This window comes from Calonectris borealis, chromosome 1 (assembly GCF_964195595.1).
Source record: "Calonectris borealis chromosome 1, bCalBor7.hap1.2, whole genome shotgun sequence".
In the NCBI taxonomy this organism is placed as follows: domain Eukaryota; kingdom Metazoa; phylum Chordata; class Aves; order Procellariiformes; family Procellariidae; genus Calonectris; species Calonectris borealis.
In genome coordinates this window covers 28,567,702-28,587,341 of record NC_134312.1, presented here as the reverse complement: position 1 = coordinate 28,587,341, position 19,640 = coordinate 28,567,702, and positions in this window count along the sequence as shown.

Here is a 19,640-nt window from a genome sequence, read left to right as displayed (position 1 = left end):
CAGCAGAAGACACGTTTGGCCTTGTCACTATTGGCATGTGTGAGAAGGAAAAGCCCAAATTTACCTTCAGGATGTAACTTTCTTCCTGTCTTAGCTTTATGTTCTGTGTTTTATGTTATGTGGCTACTGTGACAATGTAGGCTGTTAGACTCCAAGTTTTTAGAGTAGAGTTGTGTTTTTTTAGCAACTAGCTGTGGAGAACAAGTATGGCTGTATGGTAGAACAACAACTTTTAATATAGAGTTTAAACAAAAGTGGGGTGTAGCTTAAGCCATTGCAGCAGAGGGCCCTAGAGAGACCATCCTGTCACTGATCTAATTGGGACACCTGGGAACTTGATTTTTCTTTTTGATATAGCAGTAGCAGTCAGCCTTTTCAAAGAACCCATAAAATCACCAGGTTTCTGTTCATTTACACTTCTAACACACCCTGAAATTTTTAAATTTGCCTAGTGCCCAAAAATGGCAGACAAGGTGAAATGCCATTGAGATTGTGAAGTCCTGCTTCACTTAATCTGTTTGTAACCTTTGTTGGAGCATCTAGGCTTTACCTGTTGGTTGACCACAGAGCCCAGGAGCCTTCACCAGCACCACAAGCATCGCAGCACAGCGTCTTCAGTGCCCCGAGAGCGAAGGAGGTCTGTGGCACTCTGAGCATGCATAAATCCCTCTGCCTTTCAGGAGATATGGATTTGTATGCACGTGAAGGGCTTTTAGCACACTTATGTTTTAATCTTTTTTTAACCAGTTTATATAGTAAAATTTACTTGTGTAAGTCATTCCAAATATCAGTGCATTAATTGGAGTCTTTACAGTGTGAATGAAGAAAAAGTGGTAATGCCATTGTAGCTCTTTTGGTACAAAGAACAAGATTTTCCTTGTTGTTTATGGCTCACTGCTACAAAAATAGATTTTATGTGAACTCTAGGCAAACTATTTCCTTTTTCTGGGATGAGGTTAAAGTCAAGGCTGAGTCAGTGCTGTGCAGGATGGTATTTTGGAGGGCGCCTTAGCATATATATGCAGTTAGCTTTGGATTTCATGAGACTGCTACCACCGTTATATAGTCAGAATCCAATATTGCCTTTTATTTAAGGAAGTGTTATCCTAAGGATCTGTAAAGCCCAGGGTGGCAAAGGCTTCGTCAAAACCACGACATTTATAACTTTAAAAGAACAAAGCTAAATAAATGCATCTTTGAATTAGGAACAGATACAGGAATAACCTGTAATATTTATTAAGATCAGGATTGCATGTCAAACTTGTTATGGTTATACATATGCTAGAAAGAAAAGGAAAACATGCTTTAAGCAGCTTTTTGTACATATGTTTAACCTCTGGAAATTCTGTCTCTTAAAATTACATGCTCATGAGCAAAACCAATACAGCAACTCCCCCTTTTCCTGCAGAATCCTAGGTATTGAGTGTTACGGAACAGGGTTGATGGTGTGAAGCAAAATTATCTGGCTTTGCTGGAGTAATGACCATGAGCACAAAACTGTTTACATTCAGGACTAACTTGAGGTGCTTGGAAGCTCTAGACCATCCGTTCCCAGAAGAACTGGTGAGGTACGGTTGGGAGGGTGTTAACGCTTGGTTCAACAGCCTCTGCCAAGTTTAGCATGGTTTTGGGATGCTAGAGCTGGCAGTCCCCAAAAGGGTCAGCAATTCAACTAGCAGCAGGCTCTCCAAGAGAATAGGGGCACAACGGCTGTCCTGTAAGAACAGGATGAAAGGAGCTAGTATGAGGATGCAGCAGTTCAAGCGCAGGGACTTGCTCCAAAAATTTGAGAATTTATGATGTCCTCAGGTCCTGGGTGTGCTCTCGGCAGAGCCACGTACCCTGTGGCATCTCAGTGGAAAGCCGTCATAAAAATCACCTCCACAAGAGCAGTCTGCTGGGTCACTGGGGCCAATGTGGTCTCCTCCTTTGCCAGCCCAAGCAAAGCACTATCGGAGAAGATTCCAGTCTGATTCACATCAATATATACGAATGCTTTTGTGTGTGAAAAAAGATGTGACAGGCCAATAGAAAATCTTCTGCTAGGCCTCCACACCTCTTCATGTGTCGGGACTGCGGAGTGCCCTGTTTTATCCTAGAACTGACAGGAACCCAGTCCAGCTGCTGGTGTAAGGCTTGCTGCCCACATACCCGCCATACCCCACTGAGCACAAACATCATTTTTATTATAGTTTTCTATAATGAAACACGGGGAGGGTGTGTTCACCTTCTGTTGTATCTCTGGATGAGTGAAGCATTTGCTTCCAGTCTGGATGCGAGGTTGTCCTCAAGCATGTCAGCTCCAAAATCTGCCTCGCACCTTTTGGGAGAACGTCCCAACCATCAAGCTGTGGAGTGTCACCTCTGGGCAGGCGCTCTTCACACCGGCTGTTGGAGGTAGGCCACAGCAATTAAGAATATCATAGTCAACCTAAACTACACATGAGGCAGCCAATACCTGGTTTGGAATATTAGTTGAAATTCTCTTACACTATTAAAATTGTATCGCTGTGTCATTAGCAGTCAGCAGTGAGTAGGATCACACAGAGCTAGGGTCGGTGATTTTCAGTCTTGCAAATAACTGCTTGCTAATGGTATAAAGCTGGAAACTCTGCACGCTTACAAAGGCTGTCACTGGTCATCTACTTTCACCTATCGCATCTATTACCCTACTCCTTCTAAGTGCTGAGGCCAGAAAACCTACAGCCCAGGACCTTCTGAGTCTGTCTTTACTCTCTCCTTCAGTAAATAGGTAAATTCAGTTTATTAATTAATTATAAGGCTTAAGAATAGTACTTAATAAAATTAATTGTACTGCCAAAGAGGTCCCAGAAGTAGGTGTTAAATGGAAAACAAATCATCTAAAGATCATCAACAATCCAGGAGAAGAGGAGAGAAAAAAGTTCAGTCAAAGTACTAAAAATAACATGTTCATTTTTTCAATGTCTTTATTAACAACACGATGGATAAAGGAACTTCAGGGAACAAAAGTCCAAAACCACTTGAGATAGGACTAGGCTCAGATTGTGTCACTGCTTAAATCACCAAAAATGAGCCAGGTGATACTTTTTACCTCGCACTCTGGCGAGCACTTAGGCTGTACCTGCTTCGCTGCGCCACCAGCACAGCAGCAATGCTGGGTTTTGTGGTTGCTATGAGCAATCACAACAAAATGCAACAGATCAGAGTTTCCCCCATTGCCTCCCCCCTAAAGAAGTGAAAAATGACCCAAATAAGAGGATGTTTCTGCTACAGATTAAGCCCAGCATTGTTCAGATTTGGCTTCAAGCCTAGCATTGTTGCAGAAAACTTTTGCACCCAGTTTATGAGAAACTAGTCAAGCTTCATATATTTGTTAACTTTTCATTTGTTAAAAAAATGTAGCGTCACAATAAAATATCAACAGTGTTTATTGCTTGCCCTGGATGAGTCGTTTACATGAATCAAGACTTGATTTTTTTATTCGCAGTAATTGAAATATTCACAGCAGCCGCATGATGTTCTTCAGCCACCCAGCAGATGCCGTCTGTGCCACGCTGAGCACGGTGCTGCGCCCACGGGGCGAGACCCTGGGAAACACTCAGCAGAAAAAAAGACGTTGTGAACTGAAAGAAAAGAGGTGCTCTGAAGGTTTCAAGACAGGAATAAGCCGAGGAGGGGGCTGTGGGTCCAGGAGGCTGTGCGGGAGCGGAAAACAGCATGATTGTGATTTTGGATAGGAGGAGGCGGCACAGGGGAAGTATTTTAGGATGAACATGAGTGGGAAAAGGGGGAAAAAAGTTAAATAAGCCAGAGGAGATAATGCTGAATCATGGAGGCACTCTGGAATAATTTTGACTTACTATGAAAAGGTAGAAAACTTAAGGTGGCGAAGGGCCATTGCTCTAAACAAGAGAAGTGGGTGATGCTGTTTAATTGCTAGGGGTAGAAAACAGACCGTGAGCTTAGGGAACAGCCTGCATTAATCAAGGTTGTGAGATAAGGAGAAGAGCACATCAAGAGGACAGGTGGTGAGGAAAGGTAATTCTTCAGCAGTAATCCGTGCTCCTAACGCTGCATGCTTATGATATCTAAAATCTAATCAGTTATGCTTGTACGTTGATTAATAGACATGCCCTGTTTAAATAAAAAAAGCAAAACATTTTTTGTGTGATAATGGGCTGATGTTCTACGCTGAAATCTGCTGTCTAAGGTTAACGTTATGACACTTCCTAGGAGGCGGATCTGATTCTGAGGAATCAGATCAGGAATGAGACACAGGGATCGCGATAGAAGGCATTTGGAAGAGTCTGAGTCGATCCCTGTGTTCCCAAACGAGCAGGACACTAATGTCTATTTAAATTTTCCAAAAGCTAAAGGCATCCAAGCCAAATGTGCATGCACTGGTAACACTTTACTCCAGGAAAATAATGGCAAAACAATTACATTTCTTTTAACTGCGAATTCAGGGTTTGAGGTCTCATCATGTCACAGGAAGATTAAAATTGAAGAAACCTCTGGGGATCATCTAGTCCAATCCCCTGCTCAAAGCAGGGCAAACTTCATGGGCATATCAGGCTGCTCAGGGCCTTGCCCAGCCAAGTCATTGTCTCCAACCTGCCTATTCCAACAACGGGTGCAATTTAGTTGTTTGCATCTCATGGCCTGCCCTGGTTTTCACTATCGCACGTCACAAAAAGGTACCCACCAGGTGCTATTTCTCCCTCTAGCTGAGATCATTGTCCGTTGTGTCTTCCCTAATTAAGCCCAAAGCCCCCACTAAAGATGTGCAGCTGGATCCTGGGACTCAGAACAAGCATTCCCGAGTATTCAAACCAAAGCAGCTTAGCTCCTACTGGTTTTGTGATTAATAGATAATCTAACTGTATCATATTAAGCTGCAGCAGTTTATCCCTTATGAACTTCAGAGGATCTAATTGGGAAACCGTACTTACAAATGTATTTATGACTTCTATCCTCGTCTGCATTTTACTAGGCAGCAGAGACTCCATACAGGCGAGAACTCCAGTCTGAGGTTTTTCTGCTGTTTAATACATAAACCCTGACTAAAGCATTTCCCATGGTTAGGGAATTCATTAGATCTCATTTGCCCATGTGAATTTTCTCTCATCTTTTAGAGGCTGAGCCTCAGCAAAGGCTCAGCATTAACAGACAAAACTTGTTTCACAAGTTTCCCAAAACTTGTAGGAACTTAATACATGTTAGATCTCCATCCCCCTGCCAAGCCTGGCTGAGGTTACAGGAGAAGAGACTCCTCTGCCTCCCTGTCTCGCTGTCTCTGTCTCTCTGTCTCTCTCACAACCCCCTCCCCCCGAAACCGCATCCACACACGACTCGGGCTGAAGAGCACTTCAGTGTGGTCTGCACCCATTTCTATCTGACGCTAGAAAGCTTCAGAACAGGCTGAAAAATCCGTGTTCAGCATTTTCAGCATTTCCTACTGGTGTGTTTTTGTGGGCTGACTCTCTGTTCAGCATGCTGGTTATTTTGGCACTAACCTTTTCTGCCTTTCAAATTCCAGACCTAAAAATGACACGTTCTGACAGCGAAGGCTAAGTTTTAGGTACCTGCACCATTATGTGGTCTCCAGGTGCAAAGAAAAGAGTTAGATTGTAGGAATTTGACTCAATGGAAGCTATTGGGGCTTAACTTGTCTCAGTTAGACATAGATCTTCATCAAAGAAAACACGGAAAACAACATAGCTTTAAAGTTCCGGCTGAAACAAGCTGGGAGGCATTTTTAATGAATAACTTTGAAAGGGTATTCAGGAATAATCAGTAAGACTAAAATCAGTAAACAGTTCATCAGTTCTTAGAAAACATTTTAATGACCTTCCAGAATAGGAAGCCAGAACATTGTGGGCAGAATACAAACAGCATCTCTCTCATTCCAGGAATTCAATGCACATTTTTCAATTTGAAAACTCTCTATATGATATGCATTCAGAAGCTCTTCAGACTGCTTTTGTGGGCTTACATCTATTCCATTGCTTCTTTTTTTTTTTTTTTTTTTTTAATATGTTGGGGGAATTATCTCTAAAACTGAATATTCCTCTACAAATTTCTTGTTTACAGCAAACAAATGGACTCTTGGCCCCTTCTAATTTAGTCATAATACACTGAGGGTATTAATATAAGCTGTTTGGAATCCTTTTTATGTAATACTTTCTTCCTGTCTAAAGGCATAAGGAGTCGGCATGGTTTAGTAGACTGCAGACTATGACTGCAAAGCAGAAACATCTGACATCTAATTCCAGTCCTCTGCTGAATGCAGCGGGACATCGTCTAAATTCCTTGGGCATTCTCTTCCTCAGCTAACATCCTAGGTAAGATGGGTGTAACAGCAACGTCGCAGTGATATTTTGAGGCTTGGTTCACTCTAACTGGTGAAGTTTATTGAAACTGTAAACTGTGTAACTGCAGCCATTACCACGCAAAAAGGTCTTAATAGTCTTTTTTGAAATACTTTTTATTTTCTTCATTTTGGCATTCCCATACGAAACTGCCAAACAGGATCTGCGGTTTATATTTATGAAGCCTGTAATCATTCCATGAAGTTCAAGAAATCTGGCAGTGATCTGGACAACTTAGGAGGTAATAAAAGGTTACCAGCAGGAATGCAGAGCTGCCTTGTATGGTAGCGGAGAGTAGAACCAGTGCATATTTTGATAATACAGCGCGGCTCTTGTCTTTGGGGTGGGCCTTGATTGTATAGCTCTGCTTGCATCTGAAACGCATGGCAGTGTAAACATTCTTCTAATAACACAGAGGTTCTCTTTAACATTTGTAAATAGTTCAGCAATTTTGAGAAACGGGGTGGAGCCTGGAGATGGCTAAAGAAAGCAGCATTATTCTCATGCTTGTTGAACTCACTGTCCCAAGCCCAGTTCTGCTCTTAGTGTGAACCGCTGCCACTTGCCTTCAGGCGCAGTTGTACAACGTGCTTCTGACCAGGCTTGGAAGGCACACGCTGTTCCAGAGCAGGATGGGGCTGTGCTGCATCCAAACCTGACCCAAATTTGATACCCTAAACTGAGGATTTGTTTCTACTTAGCAAGAAAAGGTCCAGTATCGGCTGTATAGTGAGTGGTTTGGAGGAAATAATATTTTTTTACTGGAAACTACTTATGGTGGAAGATGTAGAGAAAAACAAATTGTAGGATCGAATTCAATAACATTTTTGCCAGCTTTGATTATGTCAGAAAAGCAATTTTGTAGTATGAAGTGTGAAGTCCACAGAGGATAGGAAATTCTGGATTTCAAGCATACTTATGTTAGTTAATCAGTTCATTAATTAGTTAGTTTCATTAGAATGCACTTCTGGGGAAAGATAATAATACCACACTTACTTTCAGTGGTAGTTACACCGAAAGTTAATGATGTTCCTGCAGGACCAGAACTCCTGAGGCAGCATTTTGGGGCTGGCTTTTCTTCCTTTCACTGCTAACCACTTGCAGAAAGCCATTACCTTTTCTAATTCTGTGGTCTCATTTTTTAAATGAGGATGGCAGCACTAATGTTTCTGGAACCTTCTGGAGTCAATTAATAACTTTAAAATAATAAATATTCTACTCCAGGTGATTGCCTGTGTTCTCAACATTCCAGTTTCACCGAACTCAGTATGGAGGTTTTCTTGGCCAGCATTACCTGGCCATTACACGTGGGCCTTGAGGCTCTCGTTGTATCCTGCCTCTCGGCTCCCATGCTCTGCATCTGGGCCCAAGGTGCAGTTTCCTGTATTTCAGAAATACCCTGATGCTGTTACTGCAGGTAACTTTCACTGCTTAGTTCAGCCAATCGAACTTGTACACTGAGTTAAGTCCAGCTATTTATTTACTAACCATAAGACAGTATTTTAAATAAATAAAAAATAAAATAAAATAAAATAAAATTTAATTTTTAAAAAAACAACATCCTTTAATCCAAAATAATCCAAAATGGTCTTATTAAGATTGCCTGATTCTAAGTATTGTTTGCTATGGCAGCACTATTACTGCTGATCATTCAGAGAATACCCATGGGGTGGGAGATCTCGTTAGTGCAGGAAAAGGTTGTATCTGCAAGTTCTTCATCTTTCAAATTGATAAGAACAGGTTCCCACTAACAGAAGTCTGTGGGAATGGAATAGGATGTGGAATTTAAGACTCCCATCTTGAAGGAGCCTGTCAGCACTCATCATACGTGGTGGTACACCGGCCTCAGTCCCTTTCCCGGCGATAGTAGGAAGAGGGAGCTCTGCGGGAAGGGTCCCCTGGAGTCTCCTGTAAGAGGACAGGAATTAGAAGCCTCTGAGGAATGTCAAAGCCCCACCCCATTAGCTACCCCATATCCTTCACTTTACATTCATAGGTATAGGGCTGTCATCCTTAAATGAAGCAACAGTAGATCTGAGTAATCTAATCTAGCAACTTCTTTTCACAGGATTCTCCATTTCACATAAAGTGGACAAGAAATACGAAGGTATATTTTTGTTTAAGCACAGCTCTTTTACAGCAAGCCAAGGTCATCACCTCTGCTATTGCTAATGCTGACCCCTACAAGAACAACTGTCAGAAGGGGAGACACAGAGGTGAGACCTGGCCAGCAGCACACACGTACCAGTCTGCAGCCAATTTAATGCCTGACAATTGGCAGGTTTAGGAGGGACTTCTCTCTTTTGGGCTTAAATCAGAACATGTCGAGGGGGAAGAACTTGCTTTACTAAGGACAAAAGCCAAAAAGCCCATTGTCCAGAACGTCTGCGTGCAGCTGACGGTTTCTCTTGTGTTAAAAGAAAGCTTGTTAGATGCTCCTACTATCAGGACTGCGCAGCAGCTTACTTAGAGCATGACATTGAGGCTGTATGCACTGTGTGCCTGGAAAAGTAGCATGAGACCGTTTGGAGACAAGTGATGATGCAAAGTCTGGTGAATAATAGCAGAAAACCGTGTTGGGAAGACGCCAAAAGTGGTTTCCTTTAGAAAACTTTGCTTTTGGGTCCCCAAAATGAACTCTTAGTCTGCCAGACTGCACTAGGTGTTGACTTAGAAGGAGCTATTAGAAGATGGCCAAAACAGGGCAAGGAAAAAACTGTTGAACAGTGTGGATGATGAGGAGACAAGTGCTTTACTTCTGCCTCTGGTCTTTTTTATTTAACAGCCTAGACATGACCTGACATTCTATTGACTTTATAGCCTCTCAGCAATGTCAGCACAATCACATAGAGATGATGGGCTAGTGAAGAGGAAATCTCTGAACTTTTCTGCAAGTTTCTGAGGTCATACTTTATATCATGTGTTCTGATATGTAGGCATGGAAGCAAACATCTAAAGATCTGTGTTTCACTCTGATTCAAAGGCTCAGATTTATGGGATGCTGGAGTCTGATGGCTTTAGCATCAGAAGGGATGTGAAAATCCAAACCACTGAATTCCAGTTTTGAAACTGGACTGTAACTCTCCTTCTTTCTCTCTTGTGCACCTCTGCAAGACCAGAGCTGTATGTAGGACTCATTAAGAACAGTATGTCACAAACAAGTCCTCTCTGACATGTTCTTTATTACATTTTTGCTACTAATGCCATACCTGAGATGGTGGAAGAGTCCTGCAGATAACTGCAGCAAGTCTCCTTTGCTCCCACTCTTTCATTCAGAACGGTGGAGGTGGCTGTTTGTTCGACATCTGCTTGATTTCAGAGCTCAGCTCTCAGTACTGGAGCGGTCTGTAAAACTGGCAAGTCTGAGAGTTACCAGAAATACTGACATCCACGTTTTACCTTAATAAGCATGTCAGGCTAAGGTCTCTTCTTTAAACTAATAAGCAATGCTTCACATCAACAAACAGATTAAGGTGGTAATTTCCCTTCCCTTTTGTGTAAGGAAGTGATTCAAGTGTAGAAATTGGTCTATCTCACATGAAATGTCTTTTTTGCTGGGGCACTTCACTCGCACACTGACCAGTCAACATCTGCCAACTTAAGCAGATATTTCACTTCCCGCCATGGGTGGGAGAGTAAAGATTTAGGCCACTATCTTAGACAAGACTTTTCTCAGAATGAAGCTATTTGCAGTGGAGCCTCACAAAAATGTGAGTCATCTTGGATGAGCAGCACTGCCAAGCACCTATTGTGGCAACTGGAATCAGAGAAGCAAATGCAAAGTCCTGTTTTATATAAGCTGTAAGTAAGTCAGAATGTAATGGTCTTCAAAATCTGAAATGTTTTCTTTCCTTTGTTTTGACTAGATTTGTAATAAGTCAAACAGAGCAGAGCTGCTTAAGCCAATCCTCTCCTTGGCCTAAAACAACAGCAATGTAGGCGAGAGAAGTATTTTACTCTTTCAGGTCATTTTGGAAACTAAACTGGGTGGCTAAGTGAGTCAAAATCTATTTTTCTGGAACTTTGTCACAAATTCAATGTTTGTTTTGGCAGGATGATAATGTGCTATACTCACCATGTTCAAAGCCAAGGCATAACATTGTTAAGTCGCTTCTATTTTATCTTTGGGGTATGTACACAAATAGAGTTTAGCCTCTAATACTCAAACTGCCACACAGTTTATGCAGGCCACTTATCTAGATTGCTGTGAAATAGTACTGTAAAATATGGTAAATACTGTGTGAAAAACACTTTTGTGCTGTTTAGACACAAGACTTCAGTGAAAGCAGGGTTTGCTTGCCAATTTACAGGGGAGTTAAATGGGCTCAAAAAGGTGCTCTGTGTTCTTGCAATATCTTATTTTTCCATGTGTACTTTATACCTTGCCAGGAAACAACCAGGCATTAATGTTGTAATTAAATAGCAAAATGGGTAACACTGAAGACTACGGGCAGCTAACTCTGATGTTCCCACTGGCCCCCTGAGTGTCTCTTCCCATGGACTGTACAGGAAATCTGGATTCCTAAACTTGTATGTCCTGAATTGCACCTACGGTAGGTGCCTAAAGTGAGCTTAGTAGATCATTAAGTAAATTTAATAATTGTATGTGAAATCTATTCCCACTCCAGTGTCTGTGCTCTAAATATTCCTGCCTTTTTAAGAAGATCCCCAATGAAAATAACTTTCAGATGCTCAGTATTCAGCCAGATGTGAGATGTGCAAGCTCTTTTTCTACGCCTTCCCTTCCCTCTGGTAAAGACAGCGTCATAGATGAGTGATAAACAAATCCTTTCAAGTCTGGCCTTCACATTTTGAAGCTGTAACTGCACATTAGAGCAATGATATTGATAGGAATTTCAAGTGCTAAACACCATTAAATATACAGTGTTCAATCTTGCAAACTGATGAGCATTCTGGACCTGCTCCAGCAAAACACTTAGAAAGATTTATGGCACTTGTCTCACATTTAAGTATAAGCTTGCTATTAAATGCTTTGCTGTATTGGGTGGAAATAGATAATGGCAAGATAAGGTTCATGTCACCTAATTTTAGCCATTTAAAAGTAAGGTGTCAAACTGAAGCTAATTGTCAAAGCTCAGCCTGTTACTAATGAGAGGGGGTAAGCATCTCCAGAGGATGATTCTATTTTCGACATTTATTTCTGAATGGACTGAGTTGTACCTACATGTTCCTCTCCTCCTCTCTCGCTCTTGATGGTAGCTCTTTAGCTTAGACTAGGCACCTAACTTTCAGAGAGTCAAAGTAATTCAGCTTATTTGTCTATTCATTTCTGCAGAATTTGTACCAATTTCACATTTAATCAACATATTTTACAAATTACATTTAAAACAGCTAAAAATGTTGATATAATTTAAATACAAAGTTAAGGCCTGCGTCTCTGTTATCACACGTAAGCAGAAAGAGAAAATAAATGCTATCAGCCTCTTAAAATCTTTTTTTTTTTTTTAAATATTACACAAGGAATGAAATTACTTGGCCACCAAATTGCCAGAGAGGAATAATTTCTTTTCTTCCTATCTGTTACTGAATCTGCAGATTGCTGTCACACCCACAGTGATAAAAAAGAAGGTAAATTTATACTTAGTTCTCTGATGGAAAGAATTCATGCAGGGAGAGGTAGCTGCATGTTAGGAGTGGAGCTCTTATCTAGATGTGGAGTCTTAGCTAAAAATTAATTAATAACTTGTTGAGACAGAAAAGCACAGCACTTCAGCTCTTACATGTTAAAGTGTTTTCGCAACCAGTTGATCATAACTGAAGCTAAAGATTCTCAAAAAGGCAGCCAGCCACCCAGCATTGTGGAAAACTCTGTATTTGACGTTTGCCAAACACCTCCTTGTGTGGGCCTGAGATCCTCTGAATGCTAATAAAAATCTCCAAAAAAGTGATAATATCTAATGTTTTTCTCTGGAAGTACACTTGGTACTGGAAGGAAGACACAGAAAGCTTAATCATAAGAAACTAAGATGAGTAAAATGTGGATAGAAGAAAATTTCGCTTAGTACATGGCTACATTTTTAATTTACATGTAGAATCAATAAAATAAAACTTTTATCACAACCTTGACGCAATATATTTTTTAATGTGGTGAAGTATGGATAAGGCACTTTAATGATATGTTCCCACAAGCACAAGTTAGCACATCTTAATTGCCTGTCAGTCAAATCGCAGTGACTGGTTGTGCGCATGGTCCTAGCCCATTGCAAACATGCAGTCAAACAGGCAGCTGAACCAATCTTCATGGGTGACTTTTTATAAACCCATTTTACTTTGCATTTGCAACAGGCTAGGCGTGCGCTTGGAGTAGTCGGTCATTACCGGACTGTTAATCGAAAGCCAGTAACATCTTGCAGTCAAGAAGGCAAAGGGTGTCAGAAATAGGAACCTGAAGAACTACTAACTCTTTCACCAGTGGATTTTGGGGGAAGAAAAGGTAAGATTTTCCCATTTACTACATTTCGCTTTTTTAGCTGGCAAATAATTACATTACAGTGTAAGTTGGAGCCACAGTTTGATTAAATTGTGTGAACCCACAAGTCAGTCTGCTGAAGGAATAATTCATACATGGTTAGTTACTAGGAAGAGTAACTCCTACCTGAGTAAAAAGGCTTCAGGAAAGCAATTGATTTGCATCCTCCAGCTTTTTTTAATCATAGACTTCCCTCTTTTGAATCGAGACTGAAAATTGAAGTGCCACCTCCCTTTTTCCCTAAACATGGCGATATTTAAAATAAAGTTTTCATTTGTAGTAAAGTTGTGATGATTTTTTTCACAAGTTTGGACTATATTTCTACAAATCATTGAGATTCACACATATTTCTTAATATATGATCACAGTCTGGTTTATTTTGCTTCCAAACTATTTACATCAGCTCCAGGTCTTTCTTTTAATCACACAGAAATGTATTTGTTTGAAATAAATCTACTGGTACCCCTTTATTTTCAAGAGCTGCATTTCTCAACTGATAATTTAGATATCTGATTTGAACTTACATGGATACTTAACACTTTTTCATTTAAGACCCTTTGTACATTTTAATTCATTCCTGGATGTCAATTTAAATTGAATTTTCTCATTAGGAAGAAGTGACAAAATTGAAGTATACCCATCAAAAACCCATACTGTACTAATTATAAAAGGTAATGCACTGTCCTGCAGTATGGTTAGCCTGTATGGACCCAGAGAGGTCACTGGGGTTCCTTGTGAATGCGGGAGTCAGTGTGGGATGTAGGGCTGGGGCATAAGTATGTTTGCTTTACCTAGGAAATGGATTTGAAATATTCCTGGGAGGGCTTTCAGGCTCTACCCAGATGAATGTGTTCCATCCTGAAGATGGATAGTACTGATAACACACAGATGTTGTTTATTCGTAGAAACCCATTTCTTAGATTTTAGAACTATCAAGGGTATACTGAGGAAAAAAGATTTTCCAGTGTGGTGCACCCTACCCTTGTTAACGAAGCATTTGACCCCTTCCATAAGCTGCAATCCCAACAAGTGACTCACAGACTGTCTAAAGTGGCTAGAACCACACAGAATTGCTTTATTTGTAAGTCCAAGAGATTCTGGGAAAGGGCATCTTTTTTGTAGCCGCAAAAACTGCGTAGCATCTAAGAGAACTTCCAACAGCTTATGGGTTAGATCTTCAGCTGCTGTCAATAAGTGTCCCTCATAACATTATAGCCTCGGGACAGTTGTAGTAGGTCACACCAAAAACCCATTTAGACCAACATCCTGTCTCCAGCAGCGACCACAAGTCAATGTCTAAGGAAGAGTGTGAGAACAAGGAAAACAGAAGATATTTCACTGAAATGAATTCTCACCCTTGAGCCATTTTCAGACAAAATTAAACTAATTTTCCTGAGATCAATACGGGTGGGTTGTTGGGTTCGGTTTGGGTTTGTTTTGTTTTTATTTGGTAATATTACTGATTTCTTACCCATGGGCTTGTCCAGTTCCCCCGTAATGCTGTGTAAAGTTTTAGCATTCACAGTATCCTGTGGCAAGCAGTTCCCAAGATTAACTGTTTTGTGAAGAACAATAATTGTGCTCTTCTTTGTTTCACACCTACCTCCCTTAACCTAGAGACAAGAATATGGACGGTCATGACAGTCCATTGAGATTTTTCACAGTGGCGCTCATTAAGAAAGTACGAAGCTTTGCAGCTGATTCAGTGCACTGGTGCTGATTCAGTGCACTGGTGAGTGCTGCTTCATTTACACCTGATACCCTCCCTCCCCAAGGAGCAGCCGGGCTCCATTCCCACATCTCCCACAGGCTGCCCCTGCGCTCTCTTGGGCACTGACCTTATCTGCATAACCAAGTGTTGAAAGTGCTGGCAGTTTAATCTCCTTATGCTTAATTTCCACATTCTTAACAATAGTTTACTTGCTTATCTTCTATATGTAGACAGCATGTTAGTTTTGGTAGTCCCCCAAATCCAGAGCAAGCACAAATAAACTTTGAGCTTGACTTTAAAATTGTGACACTTAAGAAATGAAAAATTAAAAAAGAATCTGTCTTCTTTCTATTCTGTGTCTGGTTTTGAACTCTTAAGGTTTTCCCACACAGTTATGTGAATCAGGATATTTTTTTTTTATTAAGCAGTAGTTGAGACTCTCACATAGCACAAGAAAATGGGAAAAAAGGCTTGAACAACACTAAAAATCTTGAAAGCCATAATAAAATCATGAATATTAGTAACTTCAATTACTGCATCTTTGCACAGTGCCTAGCACAACAGGCAACTAATATCGTGTATTATTTTTACTCTCATATTATTGATAGCTGCTGCTCTCAGGAGTATTGTGCTTCTGAGGAAAAGAAAGTGGAAGAGAAAAGCACACTTGTGTGTCTTGCAAGTAATTTTCTCCTTGGTCTACTTGTATTCATGATCATTTTACTTGCAAGAGGTTATCTCATAGCTCACACTATGAAATTCAAGAACATTTGCTTTGGGAGTATTTCAGGTGCAGCCACACTAGAATTGTGATCACAGTGGCGTGTCACAGTATTATCAGGGTCAGAGTAAAGAATCTGGGAATGTGCTTTAAGAATATTCTTCAAGATAAGCCCTTCTTTAAGTTTTCTTTTAAGTCAAAAACACTATAGCTTTGAGCATGAATTGGTCTCTGAATAGACCCACTGGCTTCAACAGAAATGGAATTTATCTTCTTTCAGGTCAAATTATGCATCTCTGAATTCAGATCAACAGACACAGTTTCCATCATTTTATCTTTCCCTTAATAGATAAAAATAGAGGGGTGAAAGAGATCTCAGGATATCACTAACTCACCTTCCACTGAAACTGTTCCCCAGAGATGATTGTTTATCCTGTCCTTATAGATCCCAATGAAGAACAACCTGCAGTATCCCTTGATCATTTGATGTAACTCACTGACCATACACTGCTAAGAGAAGCATACTATTTGCTGGAAAACAGTCTCAATTTGGTAATTTCATCTTAGTAAGATCTGCTTAATAAAGAAATTGTTCACGGGAGCTTTCATTGTAATGCCTCCATCCCTGCTAAAATGATTAGGCAGTCATGCTTTATTTATACCTAACACAGATTTTTCCCCATCTCAAAGTTGAAGCCTTTTAATATCCTAGAAAGTGTTGATTTAAAAGAAGCGTGGATTACTCTGCAATGTACCTTTTCAAGTATGTAGCTTGATGAACCAGAGTTTTTCTAATTTTTCTTCCAAACATACTCTTCCTCAACTGAAGCTTTTAGTAAAACAGCACATTTATGACCTTCACAGTGTGGCAGCACAGAAATGCAGTGAGGAGGACAAGAAGCCCTCCCGCCATGGGTGCAATGTTCAGAGCCACCATACCCCCACCAAGGAGGCCAGTGGCCCCCCCATGGCAGGTGCAACCCGCATGCAGCCAGCCCACACCCCCCGGGACACAGAGTCCCACTGCAGCTTACCATAGGGGACACTAACGAAAATTTCTTGAAATAAACTTGTAAAAAAAAACCACCTCTTTTTTACTTCACTGTTGGTGGTGTTTCATTCCACATAGTTCAATCTCGCTTAGCTTCACTGAGCACAAAAGTTTTTACTGTATTTGAAATCTTTCGCTAGCTAAACGCAGAGGGGAAAGACATTTAGAAATAACCAGCTTCGAAAACTATGCAACAAATGCAGCTGTAGCAATGAATGATATTTGTTGGCATTCCCTGAACGTATTGCAGATCATTTACAGGTCTCAGCAAAATGCCTACAGAGTGCCAGGACCAGGGAGTGAATTAGTGTGCTTCACGCTGGTGAAGCCATTTTCTTTAAACAAAATACAAAGTTTAGGAACTGCATGAACTTTCCAAATGACATTTTCTCCTTATCTGGATAAGAAGCAGTAACCAATTAATTATTTCTGGTTAGTTATTCTTAGCTTTTTATAATTTCTTTCAGCTCTGCTGTCATTGGGCAATCTCTATATTGTTTTAGGTCTGTTACCCAGATTGCTGTCCTTGAGCTGCTTACCACAGTCCCTGCCTGCCATCTGATTTTTTTTTTCTGTAATTTCCATGAGATATGTCTGTAATCTGGCAGGGTGTACTCTGTCCAATAGCCAGGCATGTTGCAAAACTCTCTCATTATTTTTGTCCAGCTTAGCAAAATTATTTGAGGAACTTTCAGTGCCTTACATGTTAAATGGTTATCTAGGTATTTGCTGAAAGGGAGTAATTTTTCCCGACTGATCCTAAAGAGGATGGATTCTACTTTATTTGTAATAAAATGTTTATTTCTGCTCATGTAAAAGAATTCTTCAGACCAACTGCAATAATAATGTGACATGCAGCTACAGTCCAAGCAGCCAGCCAACCAGAGTATGATCTTTTATCATAGTTTTGCATTGTTCTGCTAACTGCATGATGCCAAAAAATAATAATAATAAAGAGAAATCTTTTGTTCCCTTTCACTAACCTAGAAGGTCACAAAACAGACAGTTCCTTCTTGATTACACTAAATAAATAAAAGTCTGATTCACAGAGGGGAAACAATCATCTGCCAACTGCCAAACCCTGTGAAGGGTAAATCTGCTTTTACTTTGTGAGCCAGATTGATGAGTCACCCAGGCGATGACTAATACCAGCAAGAATTAAAAAGTCCCCAGTAATATAACCTCCCTTTGTAGTACAGAAGGGTTACTCAACAGCAGACCCGGGTCCAACAGGTGCTGCTGGGGAGCAGGGACCACCCCACCATCTGCTCTCCAGAACCACCGGCCCTCTCTATCGCAGCTACTGACATACATTTACTGTATTCACAGGCATAAACTCAGCGTGGGAGTTGAATAATTAGGTTCCTCGTTTGGGAAAGTCGCCACTATGGAAATAAACAACCTCCCCCCTGCTCTGGGTGAGCTGCCTTCAGAACATGCCGTAACCAGAGGTTCCTCCCGGAGCCCCGGTGACGTGCACTTGGACGACGACGGGAGGCTTTTCAACAGGAAAACCTGAGGAGGCAGGTCCAGAGAAAGCCCGGGGTTTTGAGATAAAGGTTAGGGTTTGAATCTGGGGCTTCTTGGGAAACATACGCTCCAAGAGGCTCATGAAAGCTGGATGAAATGAAATGGTCACTTAGTATTTTGAAAATTATGTAAGAAAAATGTGTTACAACAACAACAAAAAAAGGGTTTGTTCATTCATTTCCTTTCTTTAAATGGGTGAATTTGCTAGTCCCTTGCAGTCACTGACAAAATTCCTGGTGATTCTAACTGGGCCAGGATTTCACCAAACGTACTCATCCCCCAACTGCATATTTTAGTAATTCATCAAAACTATCTAATGCTCTAAGATTTTTGTTTTTAAGTACAGCTCTTACCACCAAGACACGTCACAACTCAACAGAAATTGTCTTCAGAGAAATAAGGAAGATCTTTGTCATTCCTAAATTCATCAATGCTATGTTTAATTCCTGGAATTAACTCTCCTGCGTCCTCAGCCATGCATGCTCAGGGTCCCTGGATAATACTCAGAAATTACACGGAAGAAGAGTCATCTAAAGTGAACTGCAATGAAATGAGGAAAAAATAACAGTTGCCTATGGATGAAAGTAGTTGTCGATCCACAGATAAGCATCTATGTTGTCAGCCAGGTACCTTGCTGCATTTGGGACCCTCTGCAGCAAAACCTGGCACGGAGCTGAGCCCCTAAATTTGGGGTTTATTTATTAAAAATAAAAACTGGAACATCACCATAGATTGGGTTAATTTTCCAGTCACCTGATTAGAAATAATTTTGGTGAGGATGTCCCAGTCAGAAAAAGAAAGAAAGAGAATGACGCTGTACTCAAACACAAAAACTTAATCATGAACAGGGAAGAATGTGAATAACTGCAGACCTTTTTAGAACCCACATGGATCTAAAAAGCAGAACAGCTTCGACCTGTTTCAAACTGAAACAGTTGCAATTACTGCTTAAAACCGGCTGGAGAAGGCACTTCTATGTTCTCTACTGAACTGTAATTGAATGCTGTAACCTTTGGAGAGTAAGACTACCAGTGCTGAACTGGAAAATAGTGTCCTATTTTTTACTGAATTTTATTTTGTTTTATTTTAAATGCTATAAATTATTCATTTTTCTCCTCAAGCAAAGTGTTTACTTTGATTCAAATGTTTTAAACTAATCTTATTTTTATTACCATTTTAAAAATGAATATGTTAAGGATAGCGGGGTTTTTTCATTAAATTTTGTAATTCAGCCTTTGAACAAAAAAAAAATATTTGCACAGCTCCATACATTTGCTAAGTTTGGCTTGAGTCACCTTTCTAGAGAACCCAGAAACTCCATATTAAAACTACTTTTTATTTTTTTAATATTTTGGTCTGTAGTGGAATGGAAAACCACAGGGTTACAAAGTAGGTCATTCCACTTTTTTATTAGAATTGCAACCTTTCACATTCAATTATTATCTCAACAATGACAGTTGGATATGTAATGAAATACAAAGAAATATGCAGAGAAGCACGGTAAGATATTTGGCCTATACAGTCACAAAAAGATAAAGGAATTTTAGATGTCTTCCCAGCATTAGTTTGGATATAAATACCTACTTTTTTTTTCCTGGTGATTCCATCAGAACAAATTAATGTATGTCCCTTGGGAGAGCAGGGTTATAAACTATAGTCATATCGCTATCTATGAAACCTCTGAATAATACATGTAATTTGTGACTCATATGCCAAGAATCCCAGTTCAGTGTGTCTGTCAGCAGTACTAAATGTTCTAATATTTTTTAATAAATTAATTAAAT